Source organism: Silene latifolia, chromosome Y (genome assembly GCF_048544455.1).
Source record: "Silene latifolia isolate original U9 population chromosome Y, ASM4854445v1, whole genome shotgun sequence".
In the NCBI taxonomy this organism is placed as follows: domain Eukaryota; kingdom Viridiplantae; phylum Streptophyta; class Magnoliopsida; order Caryophyllales; family Caryophyllaceae; genus Silene; species Silene latifolia.
The window spans coordinates 297,359,285-297,365,624 of NC_133538.1; the positions used below are offsets into that span (position 1 = coordinate 297,359,285).

The 6,340-nt window shown below is 35.4% G+C and overlaps 2 long non-coding RNA genes across 2 annotated transcripts; both read right to left on the minus strand.

Annotated features, from left to right (window-relative positions):
* Positions 1–1,273: 1,273 nt before the first annotated feature.
* On the minus strand, positions 1,274–2,301 carry LOC141633713 (uncharacterized). Its single transcript, XR_012538493.1, has 2 exons — positions 1,659–2,301; positions 1,274–1,583 (listed from the first exon to the last, which is right to left on the minus strand). It is a non-coding gene; the product is annotated as an uncharacterized LOC141633713 (long non-coding RNA).
* A 1,207-nt stretch (positions 2,302–3,508) lies between these two features.
* Positions 3,509–5,645, minus strand: LOC141626433 (uncharacterized). Its single transcript, XR_012536018.1, has 2 exons — positions 3,996–5,645; positions 3,509–3,916 (listed from the first exon to the last, which is right to left on the minus strand). It is a non-coding gene; the product is annotated as an uncharacterized LOC141626433 (long non-coding RNA).
* Between the last annotated feature and the right edge of the window lie 695 nt (positions 5,646–6,340).

Below are 6,340 nucleotides of genomic sequence, written 5' to 3' on the forward strand. Positions count from 1 at the left end.
TTGTATAACTTTAGTCCTTATTTGTATAACTTTAGTCCATTTTTGTATAACTTTAGTCCTTATTTGTATAACTTTAGTCCATATTTGTATAACTTTAGTCGTTTTTTGTATAACTTTATTTCATTTTTGTATAACTTTAGGCTTTATTTGTATAACTTTAGTTCATATTGGTATAACTTTAGTCCATTTTTGAATAACTTTGGTCCAGTTTTGTATAACTTTACTCCATATTTGTATAACTTTAGTCCATTTTTGTATAACTTTAGGCTTTATTTGTATAACTTTAGTTCATATTGGTATAACTTTAGTCCATTTTTGTATAACTTTAGTCCTTATTTTAGTAGATCTTAGTTGAAAAAAAGTACATCACCAAAAAAAAACGATATTTAAAACCCGAAATTTTTATTTAAAAAACGTATAATAAGAATAGATTTGAAAAGAATAAATAACAACAAAAATTAAGAAATAGAATAAACCGACCCCAAACAACTAATTTAACACAAAATCTGAAAAAAAAAAAGTGACGGAAAAAACCGAGACGCAAAATCTGGAAAAAAAAAACGAGTTTATATAATTACCGACGGCGGTGGTGGAGGTGGCGGTGGATGTGGGCGGTGGGTGGTGTCGGGTGGGATAGTGGTGGGTGGTGGTGAATGAGGAAGAGAGAAATGAATGATTTATTTGGTTTTTTGATTTATTTGGATTTTTTGATTTATTTGGATTTTTTGGGTTTTTGATATGTTTGGATTTTTTATTTTTTGGATTTTCTATTTATTTGGATTTGTTGGGTTTTTTTTATTTATTTTGATTTTTTGGGTTTTTTTTATTTATTTGGATTTTTTGGGTTTTTTTTATTTATTTGGATTTTTTGGGTTTTTTATTTATTTGGATTTTTTGGGTTTTTTTTATTGAGGTTTTGAGAGAAGAGAAGAGTGAAATGTGTGAGATGAGAGAGAAATGGGTGGGTAGAAAACAAATATATAGTAAATTAGTGGTTAATTAGGGTGGATTAGTAAAGTGTGTTAATTAGCTTCTATAATGACTTTGGGTGAGTTCATCTCATCCCTCCATCTCCTCCATCCAATGGCCATAATAACTTATGGATTCAATATATATATTGGCTTACATGATCTCTTTTTATATATATATATATATATATATATATATATATATATATATATATATATAGAAATAGGATCTCGTCATAACCAAATGTTCGGTCACCTTGAACTTACGAACTAAATAAAACCACTAGATTTAGAAAAGTAGCAGTAAACCTCTAGTCAAAATAAACCTTGTCCCGACAGCTAACACACATCCACCCTCATTCATAAGTATCATAACCCAACGCAACTCCCAAGTACCATTCCCAACAAACTTCGCCGGCACCGGAACTCCGACATAGACTACCATCGATCTTGCGGCCATTTGACATCTGGCTCTCTGGCCGGTGTTTTGCCGGAATTCAAAACTTCCTCCTTCTCTTCCCCTTTTCTCCCTCTTCGGAATCCATCACCTTTCACCACCGCAGAGTCGCCGGAGATCCGACACCTCCTCGCCGTCAGCAAATTGCTTTTTATATTCTACATTTGTACTCCTATATTAGTAAATATCATTCAAATCAAAAAAGTTGAAAAGAAAATCGACATGAAATGAACCTGTGTAAGGTGCGGCTGAAAATGGTGCCGATGGGTAGGGCCGATGTGGAGGTCGAATGGTGGGTGGATCGAGGGAGTGGTTGTTTTATGGACAGAGAAGGGCGCGAGATGGTGGTTTAATGGTGTTTTATGGTGGTATGGTTGTGGTTGTTGTCGGAGTTCCATCGACGGTGGGGAAATGTCAAAGTCTGGCCGACGAAGGGCCTACTGATTGATGGAGATGATGAGTTCAGGTTGGGTGTCGTGTTGGTTGTGGTGTTTCATGAGGAGCTTTTGTGATGTTTTCTATTGTCGTCGGCGCCGTCTAGGGTCGCCGGCATTGATAGGGTCTACTGTTTGTTAGGGTCTGTTTACAGTCACCCTTTTCGGCTTTGGATAGCGTTAATTCGGATCGGGCCCTGAAGATGCATTAACATGAGGCCAGAAACAAGCTGAAGCTCAAAAGAATATACCTGCAAAAGAACAGGAAAATTCTGATTAAACATTTGAGAGTTGATGATTGTAGTAATTGATAGGCTGAGTTATTCGTTCTTTAAATTTGGCATTATCTACATTCTTGTTTTGTTTTAAGCTCAAAAGCCACTTGTTATCATATTCAACATGCATCCAATTGTCATATGCTAGATAATCTCTTTTACCTTACTCACACATTAAGTAAGATCATTCTTTAAACTACTAGATCATATCTCTTATAAATTAGATCTGTTCTTTACTGTGATACACGCGTCTGTAAGTTAGATACACTCCTTTAAACAAATCTAGGACCTTTTAAAATGTACCTAGTAGAGAAATGATCTTAAGTAGGACGGGAAATGATTTGATCTCATTAAGTTGCTAGATTTACTTGTTTAAGTTGATGGATACATACCTCTAATTAGCTAGATACACTCATTTAAATTTATAGATATATATCTTTAATTTAGTAGATCACTCCTTTAAATTTTTAAATATACATACCTCTATTTAGATAGATACACTTCGTTAAGTTCTTAAATACATACCTCTATTTATAAAATCACAATCATACTAAAACAGAGTTGAAACATCAGCTTTTGATTATTATTATATCTACTCTTCAACTGAACCAATCCAGTGCACTTGCACCCTCTCCATGCCCAGGGATGAACTCCCAATCCACTATTGATCACCTTACACAGCTCTAAAAAGTTTACTTGCATTCCAAACAATTACTAGCAGTTACCAGCACTCATAAGATGGACATTTTAGTGGTATTGAAGAATGACTACCAGTCGCCATTTATGTATGATTTCGCTGAAAACGATTTGAGGCTCATGCGCTTAGCCAACATTCGGCCCCAACAATGTGCTTTGGCTATTCTGTAAACCACTCGTATCATTTTTTCCATGGTTTTGTTCATGCATATACATTATTAATAAGTGAACAAATTGGAGTTCTTGATATTGCACTTACCTTTTACTAAATTTATAAGCCCCAAATTCTCCATTTTGAATGTCCCTTTTTTTAGGAGACATTAAGTTAACATACATTCACTTAACTAACTTAGTTTAGCTAGATACATTCTTTTAGATACACTTCTTTAAATTACTAGACACATATCTTTAACTTGCTAGATACACTCACTTAAGTTATTAAATACATACCCTTAGCTAGCTAGATAATTCTTATTAGTTACTAGATACATATTCATAGCTAGCTAGATACACTCCTTTAAGTTACTAGATACATACCTTTATTTTGCTAGATACACTCCTTTAAGTTGTTACATACATTTCTTTATATTGCTAGATACATTCTTTTTAGCTAGATAGATATACTCCATTATTATATTATTTACCAATCTTTCAACTTATATTGGTACACACTGAACAAAGTCAAATTCCGATATCTCATAAAAAAACATTCATTTCATTCCTCAAAATTTCTGAAACAGGGTAAAATCATAACCAAATTATAACTACTAAATCATATTGCTCCAAATTCCCGAATTTAACCTCCGATTCATTCCTAGTCCCACCTGCGTAGTCTTCTTAGAAGCAACCTCAACAAATACGCGACATTCATTTATCCATTCATTCATTTAACACTAATCATCATAACTCTATACATAATCTTTTTAGCAGCAACCTCAACTCTTCCAAATACACGCCATCCATTCATTCAGTTAACACTGACCATTCCTAATCCCCTCCACAATCTTCTTAGCAGCAAGCTCAATATCCCGCTTTTCGATACTATCAGCAAAGTGAGTTGATACTCCTTTCGTCGTAATTAGCATTCTGTAAGACAATCTCATGTTAATATAAATGATACTAACCGATAAACAATAGATTACTCATGTACCTGTTAAGCCTCTACCTAGGTACATAATTCGTCTTATTAATGTCTTATATTCTCCAAGTTGAAATCGAGAACCGGGTCGCTTTCTTATGCAACAGTTGGATCATGCTGCAGGTTGATGTAATGCAGGAACAGGTGAACAGAACAGAAAAACAGAATGTACATTTATATCATATCCTTCCTCAGAATATTCAAAGAAACATGACCTGTCACACCATACCTCATAAGTGAAAACGAGTAAAAAAAAGGAAGCGGTAAATCTTACCGTGCTAAACAGCTCAAAACTAAGCATACGTCGGCTCATTTAGCTAGCAATCTAGCACGGTCATTTAGTGAAGTAATCATGACATGGGTTCTAAACCTGTCATTATCTAAACAGCTGATCCCATTTTTGCTATGGCACACGGATAACAACATTCACAGTTTCGGTTAGCTCCCATTCTCACCCATGAAAGCCAAACAGACTAATTAGTCAAAAATATATTTCATATAGCCTTTGCTTAGCATATGAATGTTCCACAAAATACATGGAGTCCAATTGCATATCAAATATTCAAGCATAAAAACATAAAAATTAAGTAAGATAAAAAAAAAGAGAACATAAGCATAAAATCTAAATCACACGCCTGAGAATCTACGGTCCCAATAAACCATTAACAAGTACCAAACCTAGGGAAGGACTTTGCCATAACATCTGGTGCTTTGATATGCTCAACCCCAGTTCTGTATGGAGGGAATGTAGCGAGCTCATCGAGCCTAGGTTATTTCCTAAAGTAATTTCCCACATGGGTAAGCTGTTTATTTTCAGTGGTAATCGACCTCGGCTACCATTTGCAGAACACGTTGTTCCTAAAACCCGTTTTAAGACCGACCTCTCTGATGCTCCTTTCGGTAGACTTATGCATGACAAAATGCAGAGCTATCAAACATAGAATATTAAAGCATAAAAACATAAAAAATAAGTAAGATAGGATCTGCCGTCACACTATAAATCCCATTGCCAACATCTGAAACTTTGTCATCAATAACATACTTAGTTTTCATTTTAGGGAATGATTTCTGTAGGAGGTAGTGTCTCAGACTACCACCGTCGTGCACCACCACCTGCATCTCAGCTCGATACCGCGATACCGAATCGAGTTACAATTACCGAGCTTCATCCACCACCAGCCTGGAATCAAGCCACCGAGCCCCAACTCGTGCTTCTCTTCTACATTTGATTGAACCCTAAAAATGAGTTTAATAATCTATACGCACTGTTACAATTTCAATTTCGATTTCAAATTAAAAATAATCGATTCAATCGCCATTAATAACCATCTTAAAATGTAATGATGATGGTCAGAAGAAAGAAAAGAATTAAGAGATAGAAGAGTACACCGATTGTCGACGGCTGCTTCTCCGGGACGGCGGTCGGTGACTATTGTTGGTGGATGGGATACAGCGAGTTTAAATGGTGGTCGACCAGATCATCGCCGCCGTTTTTGATAGGAGATGTCGGTGACGAATCTTAGCCGGAACTCCGGTGGTCGCCGGCGAGAGTATGTTGTGTGGGTGAGTAGGAGATAGAGTGAGTTGGGTGTGAAAGTGACGTGGTATAAGAAGCCAGTATGTTTGGATGTATATGTTTGTTTGACTTTGCTTATTTGACTAAGTCTCACTATTTTAAGTTAGTTCGTACGGTTTGCACCGTATTTTAGTTCGCACCTGACCCCGCCCCTATATATATATATATATATATATATATATATATATATATATATAATGGAGATCCGGTGAGTCTAGCTCTTGGGTGAGTCCGTCCTACCAATTAGGACCGTAGGATTTAAAGTAATTGATCGTCCAGATTGTGCCACGTACCTCATAAAAATTACGCGCATCAGTTTGACTTGCGGGGTTTTGCTCTTCCATTTCACAATCTCAATCCCTGAAAACTCTCTCTCTCTTATCTTTCTCTCTCCCCAATTGTCCTCTCTTTTCGCTATTCACTTTCACTTTTTAATCATTTTTTCTATAGCAATTATATGTGAAAGTCAAACAACTCAAATAAATTCTCGAATTTGTGATGGACAAACACACACTACCAGACGAAAATCATTTCAAGCAATTAATTCAGGTAAAAAAAAATATGTGCTCAATTATATTTTTTAGTAGAAATGATTTTAAATCAAATGAAGTTGATTACATTTATTTGCATCAATGCTTAAAATTAATTTTGCGCCGTGTTAATTATTTTAAGGTTCCAGTTGAGGTCGTTCTTACGCTGAAAATCATCCAATTATTGCAATTCGTGAGATTTTTCCATGTTTCAAAGTTGAATTGCTTGAGTTCTTATGTGATGATGTTGAAAAGCTAATTCGTTA